At 46.9% G+C, this 20,382-nt stretch overlaps 1 protein-coding gene and 1 long non-coding RNA gene across 10 annotated transcripts in view; one reads left to right on the forward strand and one right to left on the reverse strand.

The window, feature by feature from the left end:
* The window catches only part of LOC112545873 (uncharacterized), a 43,879-nt gene extending 35,664 nt beyond the window's left edge, over positions 1-8,215 (reverse strand). For 3 of the 4 annotated variants that reach the window (XR_012901206.1, XR_003089439.2, XR_012901204.1), the window contains exon 1: positions 6,678-7,304. This is a non-coding gene — a long non-coding RNA (uncharacterized LOC112545873). Of the gene's footprint in view, positions 1-6,677; positions 7,305-7,702 lie in introns of those variants that run through there. The other variant, XR_012901205.1, reaches the window with a different exon arrangement.
* NDRG1 (N-myc downstream regulated 1) overlaps positions 1-20,382 on the forward strand; it is a 142,586-nt gene that overhangs the window by 71,771 nt on the left and 50,433 nt on the right. For 2 of the 6 annotated variants that reach the window (XM_075920093.1, XM_075920096.1), the window contains exon 1: positions 7,307-7,445. The exons of 2 other annotated variants lie outside the window; for them this stretch is intronic. The gene's annotated coding sequence lies outside the window, so the exon portion shown is untranslated. Of the gene's footprint in view, positions 1-7,306; positions 7,446-7,511; positions 7,537-20,382 lie in introns of those variants that run through there. 2 more of the 6 variants (XM_075920098.1, XM_075920095.1) reach the window with 2 other exon arrangements.

Genomic DNA, 20,382 nt, shown 5'->3' on the forward strand with positions numbered 1-20,382 from the left:
CTAAACTGCACTCTTTCCCCACTGCTTTCCTCTTCTCTTGCCTCAACCCAATGGAGCCTTCCTCTTCAGCAGGACTCTGAAAGCATGACACTGCACTGCCAAATATAACGGTATGGATGTGGGAAGCACTACTTAGGTGTACAGAAACTTGTAGATAGGAAATATACCCTAAGGTTCTGACATGGCTCTCCTATACTTGTCTAAGTAGTTCCTTACTCTTGACACACCTGCTTAAACCTGTGTTAGCTGGGCATGCAGTATCTGTATTCTACACGCCCACACAACTTTAGATCCACCCTATCACATGACATTCAGTAGTTGTGAATAGTACATGAACAAACAGTGTACATCATAGCTTGCGTTATTAGCCTTATTTTACAGATCTGAGAACTGATGTAGACAATTTAAGGGAGTCAGTATCAAAGCTCAGTTTAGAGCTCAGAAGTTCTTGGTTCTTGGTCTGCTGTTCAGACAACTATGCAACATGAGGACACTTTACCATTCTGTTATAAGGTTACGTCTAAACTGGCAGCTTCTTGCACAAGAACTCTTTTGCGGAAGAGTTCTTGTACAAAACGTCTTCCACAAGAGTGTGTCTACACTGGCATATGCTTTTGCGCAAGAGATGTGCTTTTGCGCAAGAGCATCCATGGCACTGTAGATGCTCTCTTGCGCAAGAAAGCTCTGGTGGCCATGCAAGAACCACAGGTCCGATGATGCTTACCCAAGGGGGGAAAGACAGAACCAGGTGGACAGTTTTAGTAAATAAAAGATATTTATTTATAACAGTGATGAATTTATAGTATTTACTCTTAAGATTTTTAATAGACAGTGTTAATAATGAATTTACAGTATATATTATATTTTACGATTCCTAGTTAAATGTGTCAGAGATATAAGGATGGGAATGGCAAGGGGAATAGTCTCTATTCTAAAAATATCCAGCTACACTAATTAAATAACAGTGATAACTACAAACTCTATGTACTACCCAAAACAAATACAACATTAAGCTTATACAACGAAGAAAATCAAATCACACATACCAACTTACACAGCACATGGAACATTTCAAAGATATCGGTTTGGTTGCGAAGGTCTTGATTACACCCGAGAGTCGGGGGAGGTGGCTGGTCGGTTGATCAGGCCGGCAGCGCTTTGGAGTATACGGGAAGGCACATGCATGGTGGTACGTGTGTTGCAAAGACCTCCTTGAGCAAACTATGCAATGGGTATTTATCCTCAAATCTGCACATGGCTTTCCCGCGCTTGCATATTACCATATATGGCCCAACGGTCACCAAGTAGGGGTCTGTGTCCCAGGGGTTGGGCCGAAACTGTGCAGGGTTCATGTGACCAGGTAAGCCCCGCCGATCTCAAGCCAAGGTGATGGGTGGGAGAGTCTGAGGCTATTTTCCCCTTTTCACACCTTCCCTTTTTCTAAAGGCAATGGTATGCAGGAAGGGTTCAGCCGGTTTCTCCCAAGGAGTTCTGCAGCCCACTATAGCCAAACATTATTACCGGGGGAGCAGTTTTTTTTCTAACAGCCATTTTAACCATAGGGGCTTCTTGCGCAAGAAATTCATGTTGCCTGTCTACACTGGCCTCTTCTGGAAGAGCTCTTGCGCAAGAAGGCTTCTTCCTGAGAGGGAAGCGTCAGAGTTCTCATGCAAGAAGCCCTGATTTTCTACAGTACAGCGTCAGTTTTCTTGCGCAAGAATGCATGGCCAGTGTAGACAGGTGGCATGTTTTTGCACAAGAGTGGCCATTTTTGCACAAGAACACACCAGTGTAGACACAGCCTTAGATATTATTTTATAGTTCTAGCTAGTGCAGGATGCAGAACAGACATATTAAAATCAGGGCTCCTCTTTGAAATAGTAAACAGCATGTTTCACAGCACACCAAAGAAACGGAGTTTTCTTCAAAGTAACTCAAGCCTTTAACAATTCAAACCTACTCTATTGTGGACTTGTGTACATCATAAACCTAACATTCACAAATGTGATATTTTGGCAATCTTTACTCAACAAAGCGCAGGCTGTTACTAGCAGAAACAACTCCCTAAGGGGGGCAGGGAAGCTGGCAGAAGCTGGTTCTGTGGTTTGTAGTATTTTGCAGTCTCTGCTACTCTGCCTGAACCTACCTACAAAGGTGTTATAGCTCAGTCTTGTTCCTATTGAAATAAATTGGAGTTTTGCTATTGACTTCAATGGGAGCACAAGCAGATTATATGTGCTGGAATGCAGGTGTGATATTTTGAAATTCACAATATATCATACTGGTTTTGCTTTATTTTAAAGTGGCACATGTATATGACACTCTTGCCTTTCTACAATGAGATTTCACTATTACACATATTGATTTTTCAACATTTCCTAAAACTACTGAGCTATGGACTCTTTTGTAAATTTTCTCAGCATATCACCTGTATCCATTTAGTGAACTGTGCTAAAAATGTTGTTGGTACAGGCAGTCCCCGACTTACGCGGATCCGATTTATGTCGGATCCGCACTTACGAACAGGGCTTTTCTCGCCCCGGAGCTCGCGGGCGGCGGGACCGCCCAGAGTGCAGCGGTCCCGCCACCGCGTCCTCCGAGGCGAGAAAAGCTGCTCCGGGTCTCCCTGGTGTGCTGTGGGGGACTCCCTGTGCACAGCAGGGAGACAGGAGCAAAGCCGCAGAGGCGGGGGACCCCGCCGCCTGTGCGGCTTTGCTCCGGGGCAAAGAAGCAAAGCCGCATGGGCAGCGGGGTCCCGCCGCCTGTGCGGCTTTGCTCGGGTCTCCCTGCTGTGCTGGGGGGGACTCCCCTAGCACAGCAGGAAGACAGGAGCAAAGCCGCAGAGACGGCGGGACCTCTGCGCCTCCGCAGCTTTGCTCGGGTCTCCCTGGTCTGCTGGGGGGGAGGGGGCGCAGCTAGTGCGCCCCCCACCCAGCAGACCAGGCTTTTGTTGCGGGACGCCTGGGGTAGAGCAGCTGGGGTGCTGCCGGGTTGGTCCTGCGGGGACCTACCCGGCAGTGCCCCAGCTGTTCTGTCCCAGGAGTCCAGATTCAGCCGCTGTTGAAACTGATCAGCGGCTGATTCCAGGAAGCCGGGGGTAGAGCAACTCTGCCTAGGGCTTCCTGTAGTCAGCCGCTGATCAGTTTCAGCAGCAGCTGAATCTGGAGCCAGTTCTGACTTACATACAAATTCAACTTAAGAACAAACCTATAGTCCCTATCTTGTACGTAACCCAGGGACTGCCTGTACTACACAAAGTGTGGTGACTGAGAAGCATGACCCCAGGTTTCTACTTTCAACTATTCCACTGTTTCGCTATTGTTTGGTTATTTCTTGGGACTTGATCCTAAAATCATTGCTCATGCCAGACTCTGTTGCCAGGAAGGATGGCCCTGACCCTAGAGCACTAACCTAGAATTTAGGAGATTAAAGACCATTTTCTGCTCTGCCACAGACTTCCTGCCTTGGCCAGGTCACTTAGGCTGTGGAGCAGAGGCAGATGACCATTTTGCGGGGCCCCGGGCAGCATAATTCCGCGGGGCCCCCCCTTTACCACGGCGCATGCCCCGTTCGCCCTGCCCTATGTCCGCCCCTGCTGTGGAGCTATTTCGGGATACCGGAAGTATCCCAAAATAGGTATTCTGCATCTATTGAAACAGCCTATTATTTCAAAATAGATTTCAAAATAACAGATGGCTTATTCCGACGTCCCGGTAACCCTCGTACCATGAGGGTTAAGTGGCATTTTGGAATAGTGAGTTATTTTGAAATTTGGTGCTGTATAGACAGCAATTTTGAAATAAGCTATTTTGAAATTACCTCGAAATAAGCTACACAATTAGCACAAATTACATAGCTTATTTCAAGATTAGGGTGCACTGAAGATGCACCCTTAGGGCTGATCTGTACTGGAAATGTATAGCAGCAATGCTGTATCTCTCTGGGGTGTGAAAAATCCACATCCCAAATGGAGCATCCACACTACCAAGGCTGTTATTTCAAAATAAGGATCTAGTTATTTGGAAATAATAACTCTTGCTTTCCATGAGGAACAACACTTATTTTGAAATATTTATTTTGAAACAGCAATAGTATAGATATTCCACTGCTGTTATTTTGAAATAACTACTCCCCAGAGTCATTCAAAGTAATTACTCTGCAGTGCTTCCTGGGACTGTAGGTCAAGGTAATGTGTCCACATTAAGGGAGTCTGCCTTGGACTAATTTTGAGGCTTCCCTGTAGTGTGGACATGCTATTTCTAACTAGTCATTTTGGACATTATTATTTTGAAATAATTTCCTAGTGTAGACATGCCGTCAGAGACCTACTTATGTTGATTTAAACTCTAAGGCTGCGTCTAGACTGACAAGTTTTTCCGCAAAAGTGGCTGCTTTTGAGGAACAACTTGCCAGCTCTCTACACTGTCCACTTTGAATTTGCGCAAGAACACTGATGATCTAATGCAGTGGTCCCCAACGTTTTGGGGCTGCCGGGCGTCTGGGGGTGAGGCCGCTCACGCGCTGTGCGTCCGAGGGCGGGGCCGCTCGCGCGCCCGGGGCCGGCACTGGCATGTGCCCCGACCCCAGGCCAAAATAATATCGAGCTGGAGGACTTCTTACTCCAACTCCTGTAACCCTCATTTTAGGTGGAGTATGGGAAGTCAGAGGAATAATGTTCTCCCTCAGATTTCTTGCTGTGTAGACAGTACCAAAAGCCAAAATAAGCCATTTTGACTTAAGCTACGCAATTGACGTAGCTAAGGTTGCGTAGCTTATTTAAGCTTTAACCCTGCTGGGTAGACGTGCCCTAATATAGACAGACCTTTGTTGATGGAAGAATTATTTTGTCAACCTAACCACCATCTCACAAGTAGGAGGTTTAACTACAGTGGTGGGAGAATCCTTTCCATCCTTGAAGTGAGTGTCTGCACTCATAATCATCATCAGGGCTCGCCTGAACCTGGCTCTTCTGGGTTGTAATCTACACATTGCATTGTCGAGCCCTGATCATCATCAACAACCATGGGCTCAACGCCCATGCCTCCCTCACTATTTCCTTCCATCTTTCCCTGTCCAGTGCGGAGTGGCTTAGTTTCTATAAACTAGCTCAGCACCAATCTACTATATCATCTACCCATTCTCTTTGGGGTCTGCCTCTCCTATTTGGACCATTCATTCTGCACTAACGTGCTACAAATGCATAACTGTAGCTGTGCTTTTGTTCAGTTTAAGTGTAGACATAGCCTTACTATCTGTACCTCAGTTCTCCATCTGTAAAATGGGGATAACAGTACTTCTCTACCTCACAGGGATGTTGTGAAGATAAATATATTAAAGATTGTTCATTGATCCAATATTAGTAAGTATATAAATATCGTGATTTTTAAAAGTTTAAATATAATCAACTAAATCTGTATGTCATGAACAAATTCTATTATATTGGTCTATTTGCCAGGAAGCTTCACTTCCTGTCCTAACCTGAAATATGCTATCACTATGCACTGTTAAATCACTATGGTTTACTGGATGACCCTGGGGAAGTAATTTCTTATTTGTGCCTCAGTTTCCCAATATGTAACATAGGAATAATAATATTGATCTCCTTTGTAAATCTCTTTGTGACCTACTGATGAAAAGTGCTATATAAAAGTTATATATGTATTTTTATTATTAATATTTTATTATTAATTGCTTTTTATTATTAAATAATCAACCCCAAATTGCTGCATTTTACAAATGAGCAAAAACCCTGTTTAGAACTTATATTTATTTTTGTGGAATGCCATTTCCAAATGCTTTCAGATTAATTATGCATGGGGCAGCTTTATGTGGGGTCATGAGTTCAACTGCACCCACAGAATCTGAATGCATGGCCATCTGGGCATTGCAAGCTGGAATATGGGGACCATAGCATCATTCAGGCATGGCCCTATTTTTCCTCTCCCATGAGAGAGAGTCCACTGCTGTGGGGTGACTATCCGGTCAGCTTGCTCTCCAGTCCCTCTCCCAAAGGGTTTCCTCTCCTCACTGGGCCCTGGATTAGAGTGATAGGGCTGGAGTGATGGGAGTTATGATGAGGGTCAGTGTCGAGGCCTGCCAACAGGGGAAGGCAAAGGGGGCAGTTGCCCTGGGGCATGGCGATTCAAATGGGTTTGAGGCTCTGGCTGCCACTGCTGCCACAGTAGCAGCAATGATGACTAGAGCCCCAGACTCCTTTGAATCGCTGCTGGAGTGCAGTTCCTCACACTCCATTTGGCCCTGGGGTGGGGAGTACACCATGGTCCGGGCACTGCTAAGGGCTGGCTCCCTCCCCAGCTGCAAACATTGAGGAACTTTGCATTCTGTGCCCAAACCAGAACACTGAATCTGATTACCACTGAATGATGGGGAAGTCAGGGTCCAAACAGTGCAGGTTGGGCCTACAATAACCAGGAGCTGGAGTCACAAAGGGGACCTAGTCATCACAACATTCAACAATTAGGGCTTGTCTACATTCATAGCACAACAGTGGCACAGCTGGCAGCTGTAGGCTTAGCTCTGATCTACACTTCAAATTTATGGTTTATTTACATCACTTACCGATGTGGAAAATTCACCAGTCTGACCCCCAGCATAGACAGCACTATGTCAATGGGAGGGCTTATGTCAATGGGAACACTAAGTCCAGGGGTCATTACCTGTGAGTGCAAGGTGCATTCGCTATGCTGGCACAAGCTCTCCCCTAGGCATGGTTGGTGACAGATGTTGCAGGGCCCTAGACAAATTGGGGGTGGCTTGGCTCTGGGCCCCTGGAAGGGCAGGGATTTGGATGGAAGAGGCAGGGTTAAGGGCAGCGAACCCCCAACAGCACCTGGACTGTGCTGTGCCTCCCCCAGCCAGCCCTCAGTGCTGCACAAGGCTCTGGCAGCGATTTAAATGGCCCAGGGCTCTGGCTGCAGCAGTACGTGCCACAGCAGCACAGCTAGGTACAGTCAAGCCCTCAGCTCAGACGCTCCCTATGCCGACGGGAAGCGTCTCCCGTTGGCCACATGGTCCAGGCCCGCCGAGGGGGCTGGGCGAGGCTCCCGCGGGCTGGTGACTGCGGAGCCTGGCCTGGGGGTCTGCGTGTGGGCTGGTAGCCAAGGGGAGGCTTTGTGACCGGCCTGAGGGCAGGGTCAGCGGGGGCGCCAGCCGGGTAGCCAGGGCTGGTCACGCACCTGTGTCGCTTCCACCGCTCCACCCCCACAGCGCGGGCCGGGGCGGGTCGCTGGCGGCCCGCGCGCACCCAGGCGGAGCCCAGCGCAACAGGCGGCCGCAGGTAGCGCCGGAGCGGGCGGGGAGCCCTGAGGGGCGGCAGCGGGGCGGGGCCGACGCGGTATAAAAGGCGCCGCGAGGCGGCGGCTCGGGGTTCCCACAGGCTTGGCTGGAGCAAAGGCGGCAGGAGCGGCGCGCGGTTCCTTGGCGAGGTGAGCGGCGCTCGCCCGGCTTCTGCTCGGGGAACCCCGCGAGCAAGGCAGGGGGCCGCTCGGCCGTGCCTGCCCCCCTCACCTCCAGAGGGTAGGGAAGGGGGGGACCCCGGCCGTTACTGGCCCGACCATCCCCCCCACCGGGGCAGGGATAGGCAAGGGCGGTGGGTAAACGGCCGTTACTGGCCCGACCATCCCCCCCACCGGGGCAGGGATAGGAAAGGGGGGGGGGGGTAAACAGCCGTTAGTGGCCTGACCGTTGCGTCTCCCTCCCCGCAGGGAGTAGGAAGGGGGGAGGGTCCTCCGCGGCCGTTACTGACTCGACCATACTCCCCCCGGCCGGGGCAGGGAAGGGGGGCTCCTCCGGCCGTTAGTGGCCCCAGCATTGCGTCCCGCCCTGCAGGGGAGCGGGTTCTAAGCCGTTACTGGCCATATTTCTTACCCCCCCCCCATGTTTGTTCCCCGTCCGCGGGCTGGGAAGGCGACTCCGTCGAGCATTCAGGTCCCCCCCCCACCTCCAGCCGCGGGCAGGGAAGGGGGCACCGTGTGTGTTAGGTGGGGGGGGGTGGGAGGGGGGATGAAGTATCCACCCAGTCCCATAGGGCCGCGTGGCGGGAGCTGCGAGAGGCCGGAAGGAGCGGGCTCCTTAACCCTGACTGCTCGGACTGAGCCGCTGGCTCCGCTGCGCGCCTCCGCCTGCGTCCCGGGAGCCCTGCATGGGGGACAGGCGCGCCTGCCCCGCTCTGCTGCAGGGTTCCCGCTTGGTAGGATGCCTGCTGGCGGTGGGTGGGTATGAGGGGCAGAGGGCTGCCCCGGGGCAGGAAGGAGGGAATGGCACGGAATTCCATTGGCTAGAAGGGGTGGGAGAGGAAGGGAAGGCGTGGCACGAATTAGACTCCTCAGCATGTTGATTGGAGTTGAGAGCCATGGTGTCCACTAGCTGGAACCTGAAGAATGGGGGTAAATCCTAGTACCTATGGACTTCTTCAGTTTGGCCAGTTACTGATGTGTTATCTTGAACAGATTTACTGGCTGGACTAAGTTGGCTAGAATCCTAGAGTTAAATCTCACTGGAGACTTGTGGCTTATGGGAGACCTACAAAGTACTGGCAGTTCATGTTTCCATAGCAAAAATCCCAATTCCTCCCTGCCCCTCTGAAAACAGTGGAAACAGCTGGAATCTTGTTAGATGTTGATGCTATGATTCAGCCTCTTTGCACTTAGGAAGGATTTGGAACGGAAAAGCTGCTTGGTTTTTTTGTGTGGAAGACCTTACATAAGTTAGTTTTTAGAGTATCTCAGTCATATCTACCACATTTTCTAGAACTGTAGCCTTGATTGCAACAAGTAACTTTTCATAGATTACTCTTTTGTATGGTACTGTGTATTTATAGTTGTAGTTTAAGAATACTCAATACTTCCCAGGTACTATTCATGTTCAAAGCATCTTGCTTCGAACTTGAAATTGGGTTAAGTGTATGGTTAAGGATATTTTTCAATCCATGTTGCTGCCTTCCTTTGAAATGCTTGCAAACTCAGCCCCCCCTGCATCTTACATTGATGTATACAGCCCAGAAGAAATGCTCCCTATTTTTTCCCTTTAGGATTTTAGTAAATAAAATGGCAGTAAACATTTGTAAATCTCATGAAAAGTGTGAGAGTATCTATCTAAAAATAGACCTTGGAGGACCAGAATAAGTAATTTAAAGGGATATGGCCAGTTTGTAATCTGTCAATTTGAAATCTAGAAAACTGTAAAAGGCATGTAAACGGTTTCCCTGCCAAATGTTGTTATAAGGTCATGGTTTCCTATATGTGACATCCAGTTTTTCTGCCTTTTGCACAAGGCTTACAAAGAGGAACTTGCCCATACAGGGGAAACAATTAAACTTAATTCTCAGATGCAATTTTTAATAGTGGTAGCAAAAATTCAAATAAATGCAATAGAAATGGTGACATTTAAATTTGGTGCTGGCAACAACAGGTTTTACATTGCTTTATTTGTACTGATTATCTAAAATCCTTATAACATAGTTTGGCTTGCAATGCATTTACTATGTATGATAAACACATAGTGCTATCTGTTTTCACGCTCCAGATACTTTACTGTTTTGCAAGAATCATAGGGCGGTACAGATTAAACGGTAAAACTGGGAAGTAAATTGAAGGAAGAGAATGAGGGATTTTTTTCCATGCAAGTTTGTGCATTAGTCTGTTTGGGAAGCAGGAGGATGTGTGTGTGTGTGTGTGTGCTCAGTAAGAAATACTAGTATGAGCTAGTCATTTGTAAAGCACTTCAACACAAAAACAGAGTACAACTTGCATGAATACTATGAAGTCGTGTCACAGTGTGGAGTGTTTTCGAACTAAGGTGATGTATTCACTTGAAACTGTTGATGTTCAACTTTGAAAATTTGGATCCTGAGTTTCTAAAATGAGAGCACGTGAGCAGAGATGTGAAATCTGTCACATGGCAAGGAAATGAATATACAGTGTAGTGATTAGACTCGGCAAAACTTATGTGGAGCACAGCTATGATGATTTAAAAGAGCTTGAATATACTGTATTGGACAGTGTGTGGGTTTTAAAAATAAAATGCAAGATGTATATCAGAACTAACGCAGAAAGATTCTTTGGAGTTAGATTTAGCTATCCATTTGAAATATTCAGTACTGTACAGAGCAGAATTCTTGAGCAACAGGGAATACCTGGCCTAAATGAAGCATTGGGACTAGTTAACTTAAGTGGAGTTTTATTTCTTAAGCTTATTAATAGAATTGAATGAAAATCAGACTTTCCATTAAACATTTGTTTTCATCCCCGTTTGAGACCAAACATCTTATCAATTTTCTCTGCATAGAACTAAAATGTTTTGTTTTTTGTTGAAGAAAATCAAACCCCTTTGGGTCAGTGATGTTACTTAACCAGTGTCCACCTGAGCTGCCATGGTATCTCAGGCCTTGTTTCCTTTTCATGGGCTGGACGACTCAGGTGGACTAAATCTATGAGACCCTGTGGCATTGGGATGGTATACCATAGTGCATCATGGAAGATGTAGTCTGTTGGGGAGCCAGGCCCATTGAAAATGAGTTAAGGCTGTGGTCTCCAACATTTTTACACCCAAGATCACTTTTTAAATGTCAGAACAACCCAAGATCTACTGCCCCATCCTTCCCCCAAGACCCCACTCCTTCCTTGAAGCCCTGCCCTCTCTGTTCTCCTCCTCCTCCTCCTCCTCCTCCTCCTCCTCCATCACTTGCTATCCCCAGCCCTTATACACGCTACACTGCTTTTTTTCCCGATTCTTCTGTAGGAAGAGGTTTTTCTAACTTCTGGTCTATCTAGACAGGACCAAATGTCAGAAACACCCCTTTGGAAGCCCCCTTATTCCTCGTTCCATGAGGAATACAGGGGTTACCAAGAGAGCATGTTTGCTCTTCCATTTAAAAAAAGTGGAAGAACAAATGCATCCCTGGACACAGAAGAGGTTTTCCAGGATATCTCTGGAATCCTGGAAAAACTCTACAGTCTAGCTGTACCCTCACTGGCTTGAGACAGGATATGTGGGCTCTGGGGTGGGAATGAGGGATTTGGGTGTGGGAAGGGGTGAGTAGTGTAAGCTCTGGGAGGACATTTGGATGCAGGAGAAGGTGGAGAAGGGGACACTGGCTCCGGGAGGAGGCACCAGGCTGGAGAGTGTTGGGGTCAGATGGAGGGTTGGGATACTAAGTAAGCCACAGGTGTATGGATGTGAGGGTGCAGGAATTTGGGTTGGGGTATGTCAGGGGCTCAGGGCAGGGAGTTCCAGTATATGATAGGCTCAGATCTAGGGTGGGTGGGTGCAGGAGTGTTATGATGCTGCAGCCAGATGGGGGCTTGGCCCTTGTTAGCCATGCTTCATTTTTAAATAAAATACTATGTCAATCACAAAAAGTTTCTGCATTGTCTTTATTTATGAGAAGGGCAGGGTACCTGTTTTGAATCAGGGATCACTGACCCACAGAAAAGTCAGTTGGGATCACATGAGTGAGATGCAATAACTTCTCCAAAACCCCCCTAAGCCTCACTAATGAGGCACCAACTGTGCTGGTGGGAGCAGGGGACATGGTACTGGGGAAGGGTGCCAGTGGGGGGGGGTTGGGGACAGGATGCCAGTGGGGGACAGGGGAGAGGAGACAGGGTGCTGGGGGGGGGGGGCAGGGGACAGGGTTTTGCAGGAGGGGACAGGGTGCTAGTGGGGACAGGGTGTTGCTGGGGGCAAAGAGTTCCCCACATCCGCCTCCTGTGAGGACTCCTCCAGGGACGATGACCCCCCTGCCCCTGCAGAGGAGGGAAAGCCCCAGCATGCGCCTCTTCCAGGGACTCCCCCTCCCTGCCCTGCAAGTTCCCAGCATACCACAGACCTGGGGGAGGGGAGCAGCTAGCGTACTTCTGGAACCCCCGGAAGTGGCGCGTAGCTGCCGGACTTCCGTCCACCCTGCAGGAAGCCAGCACTACCTCCATTGTCGCTGGAGGTAGATAATTGGGCTTCTTGTGATTGACGGGTTGGTGACCACGGAGTTGAGGCATTCAAACTATAACTCCCATAAGACACTTCATCAGCTGACAGATTAAAGGCAATGTTGATTTTGATAGAAATAAGTGTTTTGATCTTGATCAACTCAAAACAAAATGTTTTGATTTTTTTTTTCCTGACACTTGCTAAAAATTTAACTTATGGTCTCACAGTGGGGTATTGAGAGAGTTTTTAAAGACTATGGTCTATTGGATAAATTACTGGATTGGGAATCAAATCACCTGGATTCTGTTCCTACCTAACACAAATTACATTTAGGATTTACCAACCACGTACTTGTGTATCATGGGGACCTTTCTGGAAAGTTACATATTTGCTCTCAGCTCGATACTCGAGAACATGTATAGAAGAGTTTCAGTTCTATGGAAAAAAATAGATGGAATTACTGTAATTCAGACCTTGCCAGCCTGCAGTACCAATGAGTAAATCTGTAGTTTTTTCTGCTTTAACAAAATAGAAATTGCAGAGTGCTTAAATACTATTGTAATAGCATTGAGGTCACATCTAGCTGTAATTGCATGCATTAATCATTGAAATGGTGAATGACTAATTGCTCTTTATTTAAGAGAATAACAGAAATCATTGTGGTTATAAGAACATAAATAAACTGGCTATACTGGGTCAGAGCAAAGGCCCATCTAGCCCAGTATCCTGTCTTCCTCTGGGGCATCTGGCATTGGCCACTGTCAGAAGTGAACAGAAACAGGTAATGGGTGATCCTTCTCCTGTCATCCTTTTCCAGCTCCTGACAGAGGCTAGGGACACCATTCCTACACATTCTGGCTAATATATTGATGGACCGAACAGCCATAAATTTATCTAGTTGTCTTTTGAACTCTGTTAAAATCATGGTCTTTCATCCTCTGGCAAGAAGTTCCTTGGGTTTGACCGTGCGCTGCATGAAGAAAAACTTCCTTTTGGTGACCCCATAGTTCTTATGTTATTGGCAGGGCTCGACAAGCTATTGAATCTACTTGCCTGTGGCGAGTAGATTTCAGCCTGGTGCCCCGTTTACCGGCGGTGTGCATATGCGCAATTTGGCTCTTGCGCATGCGCAGTGCGGGCTAGCGAGCAGCTTTCGCCACGGTTCGTCAAGCCCTGGTTATTGCAACAAGTAAATAACTTTTCCTTGTTAACTTTCTCCATACTGACCATGGATTTTATAGAATTCTATCATGTGGTCTCCTCTTTTCTAAGATTAAAAAGACAGGGACTCTTCAGATCTCTTCATAAAAATGGATGACACCCCTTCCTAGTCCCTAATTATTTTTGTTGACCTTTTCTGAATCTTCTCTAATGCCAATGTATTTTTTTTTTTGAGATGAGGTGACCACATCTGTACGCAGTGTTCAAGATGTGAGCATACCATCGATTTATATTGAGGCAGTAAGATATTCTCGGTCTTATTCTCTATCCCTTTTTTAATGATTTCTACCATTCTGTTTGCTTTAACTGCCACTGCATGTTCAGTGGATGTTTACAGAGAACTGTCCAAAATGACTCCAAGATCTCTCTAGTGATTATTGATAAATTAGTTTCCATAATTTTAGATGTGGTGGTAGGATTATTTTTTCCAACATGCATTACTTTGCATTTATCTTCAGTTTTCTGTAGTTCACATCTAACTTGCACATTCTTGCCAATGCTTAATAAAGTAAGTTTGAACCAAAGAATACTAAACATGAATGCAAGTATCAATAACCACATAACTCATTTCTGCCAAAGCACACAATGAAATGTTAGGAAACTTGTGTACCATTAATCGGAATTGCATGAACAATAATAATCCTCTCATTGCTGCCTTATAAATAGTAATCATATTTGTAGATGTAACTGAAGGAATTTCTTTTTCCGTTTATTTTCCCCCAAAAAGCATGTTATGTAAATGATATTTTTTGAAAATGAAGGTTGGAGTAAGAGTTCCAGGGTGAGGAGGGTCAGGGGGCAGGTGACTGAGGGAAGAGGATTGGGAGGTGGGGACTCAGGGCAGGAGGAGGGAGTGCTGAAATCAAGGCAGGTGGAAGAAACAGGACTACTGGCACTGGTAGGGAGCTCAGGACAGGGGGCTGAGAGGTGGTGATGAGGCTTACCCGGGCTATCCGTGGTGCTGAGTGGCTCTGCACTGATGGTGACTCCTCTGAGGGGGTGGAGGCAGCACTCCTCTGCCAGTGGGGGCTCCCCCTGTTCCGTTCCATTCCCCTCCCCCACCTGGCCTGCAGGCTGTCTGGGGTGAGGCAAGGCTCCAGAGGCGATCCCTTTTCTCCAGAGCCCCCCCACTGCAGGCTGGCTGGGAATGGGCCAGGCTCTGGGGGATGTCTCCCTCTTCAGAGCCCCCCCCCTCACACGGTCTGTAATCTCTCTCCATGGGGAGGGAGTAGACTCCAGGTTTGGGGGGAGGGGCTCCTTACTAGTATGCTGGCTGGCAAGATGGTGTAGCTCTAGCCCTGCTGGCCACTCTCTTCATGGTGCAGCTGCTCCTAGTATTATTCTGTTCCCCTCTGTGCTCCTCCATTTCTTATTCCTGCTCTGTCTGCCCCCACCTTTCCATGTGATGGGAAATAGTGCCATTCCTGACACTTGCCATTTTGCAGGCACAACAAAACCCTGACCTTGATTTTAAGTTAGGGTAAGAGGAAGCTGCGTACCAAATGTGGTGGTCCTAGCTTTTATGGTTTAGGGAGAAGTTCTTGAACAAACAGGCGCACAGACAGACATGCTCTAAAATATAGATGAGGGGCTGGCAACCTTCAGCATGGGTGCCATAAGTGGCACGCAAGCTGATTTTTTTTTTTTTTCCAATGGCACATGGGGTGGGAGCTTAGCCCCCGCCCCTCCCCTCCCCCATGCAGCTGCTGGAGAGCCTGTCCTCTTTCCTGCAGCAGGTTAGGCTATGGTGGGAAGAGGCAGCACTGGGGCTGGGGCTCCTCAGCATGCCTCCAGGTCTGGCTCAGGACCGTACAGCAGGGACACCTCAGGGCTGGCCTGGGACCCCGTGGCAGTTGCCGCAAGGGAGTGCGAAGCCAGGTAAGCATTCTGCCCTATGTCCAGACCGCTACACCCTTATTCCCCTCCTTCCCCTCTGCCAAGACCCCACACCCCCAGCTTGCTCTGACACCCTCCCTTGTTCCTGCAATCTCCTTCCTGGCCAGACACCCTTCCCTCATCCTGCTCCTGTACCCTCCTCCCAGCCTGAGACACTTACTTCCACTTTTCCTTGTTTCTGCTTCCTCCACCTAGCGAGACACCCTACTCCCAGCCTGCTTCTGCACCCCACCTCCCTCCCAGATCCTGTACCCCAGTTCCTATCCCACTCACTGGCAGCCCTGCCTCACACACTGAATCCCTCCTTTTTGTCCCTACACCAGAGCCTAAGAGGGTCCATAAAATCCAGTAACTCCTGCTCCCCAGAAAAGTAAATCTGGCCTATGGGAAACCCTGAACCACAGCCCTCCCTCTTCCTTCCCCATACTCTGTGAAGCTAGAGCGCCAGAGGAGTGAGGTGTCTCAGTTGGGGGCCACATCAATGAAGATTAGGGTTTTTTTGCTTCTCACTTTTGGTCCCCAACTGATTTTTCTGTGGGTCGGTGATCTACGACCCAAAAAAGGTTTCCCACCCCTGTCATAAATAAAACATGAAAACTTTTTGTGTTGGACATAATATTTTATTTATTTAAAATGAAGTTTGATAAACATGTGAGAGTTAAAACACTTAATCTGTTGAATTTAAATTAATCTGTTCTCCCTAGCTGCAACTGGTTCAGAAAATGTGGTCACCATACCCAGCTTGTCCCTTCTCCATTCTCCCCCCCGCCCACAGATCCATGAATAATTTAAATCTTGGCATGCCACTTCTAAAAAGTTGCTGACCCCTAATATAGACATAGAGATTTGGAAGATGATTGTGAAACACCAATGTGCTTTTCAGAGTTGTCTTTTTTTAAAAACACAAATAAGTGTACTTTTTATTGGAAACGTGCAGCAGTCTTAAACTTTGTATATAAGGCTTGCAATGGAAGGTAAGTCTCTTCTAATATGGCTTCACGTGGCAATTAAGATGACTAAAATCTGTGTGAGGCCACTTGAAAAATCAGACTATCAGTGCTACTGATATTGAACTTTTCAAGAATTCTCTCCATGTTTTCCTCTGTACTCTACCCTTCTCCCTTTACAGTATTTCTTCAAGATGAAGTGAACAATTGGCTGGATGTAATCTCCATCACTAATTCTGCTTGGCAGAGGCATGGCAGAATTTTTTTCTTCTAAATATGGTGAATAACATCAATTACTCGTAAGGATTTATCTATTTTAAATTGTAACAGTTGCCCACAACTATGGGTTTGAAGTATTTACATAAGAACGGCCGTACTGGGTCAGACCAAAGGTCCTTCTAGCCCAGTATCCTGTCTGCCGACAGTGGCCAGCACCAGGTGCCCCAGAGAGGGTGGACCGAAGACAATGATCAAGCGATTTGTCTCCTGCCATCTTTCTCCAGCCTCTGACAGATAGAGGCCAAGGACACCATTTTATCCCCTGGCTAATAGCCTTTTATGGACCTAACCTCCATGAAATTATCTAGCTTCTCTTTAAACTCTATTATAGTCCTAGCCTTCACAGCCTCCTCTGGTAAGGAGTTCCACAGGTTGACTACACGCTGTGTGAAGAAGAACTTTATTTTATTAGTTTTAAACCTGCTACCCGTTAATTTCATTTGGTGTCCTCTAGTTATTCTATTTAGGGAACTAATAAATAGCTTTTCTTTATCGGCCCTCTCCACACCACTCATGATTTTATAGACCTCTATCATATCCCCCCTCAGTCTCTTTTCTAAACTGAAAAGTCCCAGTCGCTTTAACCTCTCCTCATATGGGACCCGTTCCAAACCCCTAATCATTTTAGTTGCCCTTTTCAGAACCCTTTCCAAGGCCAAAATATCTTTTTTGAGGTGAGGAGACCACATCTGTACACAGTATTCAAGATGTGGGCGTACCATAGTTTTATACGGGGGCAATAAGATATTCTGGGTCTTATTTTCTGTCCCTTTCCTAATAATTCCTAGCATCCTATTTGCCTTTTTGACCGCCGCTGCACATTGCGTGGAAGTTTTCAGAGAACTGTCCATGATAACTCCAAGATCTTTCCTGATTTGTCGTAGCTAATTTAGCCCCCATCATACTGTACGTATAGTTGGGGTTATTTTTCCCGATGTGCATTACTTTACACTTACCCACATTAAATTTCATTGGCCATTTTGTTGCCCAATCACTCAGTTTGGTGAGATCATCTTGGAGTCCCTCACAGTCTGCTTCTGTCTTGACTATCCTAAACAGTTTTGTATCATCCTCAAACTTTACCACCTCACTGCTTACCCCTTTCTCCAGATCATTTATGAATAAGTTGAAAAGGATTGGTCCCAGGACTGACCCTTGGGGTACACCACTAGTTACCCCTCTCCAATCTGAAAGTTTACCATTTATTCCTACCCTTTGTTTCCTGTCTTTTAACTAGTTCTCAATCCAAGAAAGGACCTTCCCTCTTATCCCATGGCTGTGTAATTTACACAAGAGCCTTTGGTGAGGGACTTTGTCAAAGGCTTTCTGAAAATCCAAGTATACTATATCTACTGGATCCCCCTTGTCCGCTTGTTTGTTAACCCCTTCAAAGAACTCTAATAGATTAGTAAAACAGGATTTCCCTTTATAGAAACCATGTTGACTTTTGTCCAACAAATTATGTTCTTCTACATGCTTCACAATTTTATTCTTTACTACGTTTTTGACTAATTTGCCCGGTACTGAAGTTAGACTTACCGGTCTGTAATTGCCAGATCGCCTCTAGAGCCCTTTTTAAATATTGGTGTCTCGTTGGCTACCTTCCAGTCATGAGGTACAGAAGCCGATTTAAAGGATAAGTTACAAACCACAGATAATAGCTCAGCAATTTCCCATTTGAGTTTTTAGAACCCTTGGATGAATGCCATCCGGTCTCGGAGATTTGTTAACATTAAGTTTTTCTATTTGTTCCAAAACCTCCTCTAATGACACTTCAATCCGGGACAGTTTCTCAGATTCATCACCCAGAAAGGACGATGTGGATTCAGGAATCTCCCCAATGTCCTCAGCCGTGAAGACTTTCTATGCGTTTAAATTTCCAGTTACTGGAAGTCATGGGGGAGTTGGAGGAAATTAGTTGGAAGGTTGTCACAAATACTTCACAGCATCAGATTGAATGCTAAAAAGTTAAAGGGTAATAAATATCCAATTACAAATGGTCAACATCACATGTCAAAGTATCCAAAGTAAAGTCCTTAAATCAAACTTGTTTTCAAGCAGTGTTTTTTATAAGTTTGATAATCAAAGCATACAAATTGGCAATTGAAACTTTTCATGGATTTGTGTGCATGATTAAAAGACACTGTCACCCAAATTTAATCTTTGCCAGCTGCATAATGATGTGGATACAGTACTGGAATGGATCTCCTCTGTTATGAGTCCAGTCTGTATATTACAGGCAACCCAAAATACAATTTCATTCATAAAATAAACTTTTTATTTTAATGCTAAAGTAATAGCAGTAATTAAGAACTGCTCCTGAATATGCATCACTTTAGATACTCTTCATCTGAATTAGGGATGTAAGCAAGTAGTTGAGCTTATGCTTATCATTTAGTCGAGTAGTCAAGTGGAGTACTCAACTCCCCCACCCTCCACTTTGCTGCCTCTGTATGAGAGACAGCAAGGTAGGGGTGTGTGGGGGGGGGGGGGGAGAAACCAGTTTCAAAGATGGCTTCTCTCAGCACTGTCATGTGGTGCTACCTGCTCCCTCTTCCCTGGCTGCCTCTATCAGAGGCAGCAGCTGTGGGGAGGGTAGGAGAGGCGACTGTGAAGAAGCCTCTGCCCACAGCAGGCTGAGGCTTGCCACAGACTGAGGCTTCTACAGCAGCAGTCCCTGTCCGCAGAGGGGCCCCTGTCCACAGCCAGCCTGGGCTGCTATGAACAGGGGTTGCTGGACCCGGGACTGAGCAGTACTGGCTCATGCTGGTCCTGGACTAAGGATGTTAAGGACTAGTCGACTATCTGATAAGCAAATGCTAATCGGATAGTCGAGTTGACTATCAGAGGCAGCGGGGGAGGGGGGAGGGAGAAGAGGGAGTATTTCAAAGCAGCAGTGCTGCATGGAGTCCAGTAAGGGCTCTGCTGCCACTTTGAAATGCTGTGGCGGTGTTTCAAAGGGGAGGGGCAGCACAGCTGATCCCAGGCTCTGTGCTGTGCTGCCCCTTTGAAATGCTGTGGTGGTGTTTCAAAGCAGCAGCGCCAACTGGAGCTGACCTTGCCTCCATGCGGCATTTCCGGGGAACCTGGCATCAGCTGGGGACTCCCCAGATGATCCCTGGCTCCTCGCCTTGTACATTTCAAAGCTGGAAAGCCCTGTGCAGCCCCAGCCCGTGGGAAGTCCTGCTGACTTCAGGCTTCACCCAAGTGCTTCCCTTTGAAATGCACAAGAGCCCCTGGTGGCCAGGGGTGGCCCTAGACTAGCTGCCAGCAACTGGCGCCCTAGGCAAACCATGCAATTGGTGCCCCCACCTCCAACCCCTCAATGATATTGCACCACCATTTGGTGCCCCATTTAACTTGGCACCCTAGGTGACTGCCTAGTTCCCCTATATGGATGGGCCACTTCTGCTGGTGGCTCTTGTATATTTCAAAGGCTAAGTGCCCTAGTGGAGCCTGGAATCACCAGAACTTCCCACTGGCCCTGGGCTGCATGCAGAGTTCTGCATTCCTCCTGTAAGGGCTCTTGCACATTTCACAAAAGGAATATGGAAGTGCCTATCAAGTAGTTGATGGAATTTCCATCGACTACTCAACTAGTAATTTAAGAAGTATTTAATATCCTTATCAGGGACTGTTGTGCCTCTGTGTTTGAAATACAATAAGAGCTACTGGGTTCTTACTAGGTTTAATATGCAGAGCCACATGGGTCTGGAGCTGGCATGAGCCAGGACTGCTCAAGGTGGCTCTGGGAGCTACCCTCACTATGGCTCTTCAAAGCTGCCATTATTAACTAATCATGTAGTCAATACAAATTGTATTGATGACATTATTAGACAAAGACTGCTCTTTAACATCCTTAATCTGAATATAGTACAACATAAATAGTGCTCATTGCTGAGAACATACCAGAGTCAGTTTTATCGGGAGTTACAGTAGGAGAACTTGTGATCACATACATATGGATGTGATCATGTTCACCAATTTTATATTCTTTAGCCTCCAGTAAAAGAAGCTCCTATATTTTGAACTAAAAGTAATCAGTCTACACTTACTTTAGGTCAAGTGGATGGTGCAGAATGAAGCATATTTT

This window comes from Pelodiscus sinensis, chromosome 2, assembly GCF_049634645.1.
Source record: "Pelodiscus sinensis isolate JC-2024 chromosome 2, ASM4963464v1, whole genome shotgun sequence".
In the NCBI taxonomy this organism is placed as follows: domain Eukaryota; kingdom Metazoa; phylum Chordata; order Testudines; family Trionychidae; genus Pelodiscus; species Pelodiscus sinensis.